Here is a 2055-nt window from a genome sequence, read left to right on the forward strand (position 1 = left end):
GAAAATTGAGAGAGATTTTATATTATTATGGTTTTTTAAGGTAGAATTGGGTTAAAGAAGATTAGTGAATCTACCATCCATTAGCTTTTATTTAACTTATTTTGGTTTGTGTAATTGTGAACAGAATTTGCAACGATTGGAGTATGTATTTAGGAAGAGTATATGTTAATAATTATTGTTGCCTTCCCTGCCACCTCAAATATAGAATGTTGATAACAGACTGACATTGGCAACATGTTTGATGCTTCAGCTGTAACTGGTTCATCCGATTCGTGCCAAATTACTCCAAAGCCATTTCAGTCAATGTGTCCAATTCTACAACTAATTTTTTAGCATGGCTTTTCCTGAGGTAGTCATCTGGACTATGGAGTGCAAAAATTTGTTTTGTAGATTCGAAGAGTTTGACTGCAATTCTTTGAGGACTTATGGACTATGTATGCAACATCCGCCACTAGATGGCAAGTAGAACTTCCTGCTTTGTTTTTATTAATCAAATGTCAGAAGCATGAGATAGGTTGGTCTCTTAGAGATGTATATCTATATTCTTTTGATCAAAACTACTTGTTTCACAATTACTTAAACTCTGCAGATTTCCCCTCCCCAAAAAAAAAAAATATACTCTGTAACAACCATTTGTAAGAACTGTTTAATGCAATAAAAAAACTTTTATAATTACTACATTAGTATTCATGTATCATGTGCATAACGTAACAAGATCAATATCTCTTCTTGTCGTTCTGTTTCCTAGAGTACACCATACCTCTAATCCCATCAGGGTCTGCAACAAACCCCAACGGCCTATAAAACCCAAGAACTCGAGGCTCCGAATACAGCGCAATATTCGTAATCCCTTTCTGCATCAACTCCTCTAGTGTCCTCTCCATGACCGCCTTCCCTAACCCGACCCCTTGAAATACAGGATCAACAACAACATCCCATATGATAGCATTGAACACACCATCCCCTGTTGCTCTAGCAAAGGCCACTGGCCTTTGTGTCTTATTGTACTGCACCCATATAAGAGAATCCGTATGTTCGAGGGCAATTCGTATCTTATCGGGGTCCCGCCTTGGAAACCCCACGGCTACAAAGACCGTGTTGAGGTGATCAAGGTTGAGACCATCAGTGTTGCGGTGAAGGGTAAAGCCTTGGGATTCGAGTGCGTTGTCGGACACGGAGTAGGATGTTGTAGGGAGTTGGGCTGAAATAATAGGGAGTGTTAGTCTTTGAGGGTGAGACTTGGTAAGGCGGAGGGATGGTGATGGAAGAGGGGTGAATACAATGCTAGAACGGAGGAGCATTGTATTTTGGTGCTAAAAATTTTGGGTTGCAAAAGGAGAAATATGGTTGAAATTGAGTGGTATGGGATGATGATATGTCTTGTGTGTTCATGGATTTTAGTGGGGTTATTTTTAAAAAATATATTCTTTTTCTTGCTTGAAATTACGAAATTGTGGTTGTTATTGTGTTGTTGGGGAAAAGCAGTAAAGGTGTGCATTACTTGATAAACTCATAAAATGGACTTGGCTGGTTGTGTTTTATTTTTGGCCTGTTAGTAATGGACTTGGCGATTGTGGCTAACTTAGGTTACTCGACATAAAACCTATTCATAGTTATATGACAGGTCTTGTTTGGTAAACATATGACTGATGAGATTTCACATATTTTAGAGCAATTAAGTGATTAGACTCAAAATCAACTACTCTATATTTTTGGTATTTGGACAAAAAGATAATTAAAGAACTTGTTAGAGTTGAATAAATTGATTTTAAAATGTGTATTTCCTAGCTTTATTTGTGAAGTTCCGTGTTTAGGCAATTTTTGTAATGAGTTATTTTGGTGTTTGGTATGTCAATTGGTGGTTCGTACAGCCGGGTGTACCATGCGCATGGTACACCTATATTAAAGCGGAATGAGCATCGTATATAGTTATAAAGAACATCATGAATTTATAAAAGAACATATCATTGAAATATAAATAACACAGTAATTTCTGATAAATGGTATTTTAAAAAGGTAAAAGATAATTACTAATTGAGTTTTACCAAATATTTA

At 36.6% G+C, this 2055-nt stretch overlaps 1 pseudogene; it reads right to left on the reverse strand.

The window, feature by feature from the left end:
- Positions 1-364: 364 nt before the first annotated feature.
- LOC145601778 (GCN5-related N-acetyltransferase 1, chloroplastic pseudogene) lies at positions 365-1361 on the reverse strand (annotated as a pseudogene).
- Positions 1362-2055: the final 694 nt, after the last annotated feature.

The sequence above is a fragment of the Chenopodium album genome, chromosome 21, assembly GCF_948465745.1.
Source record: "Chenopodium album chromosome 21, dcCheAlbu1.1, whole genome shotgun sequence".
Lineage (NCBI taxonomy): Eukaryota > Viridiplantae > Streptophyta > Magnoliopsida > Caryophyllales > Amaranthaceae > Chenopodium > Chenopodium album.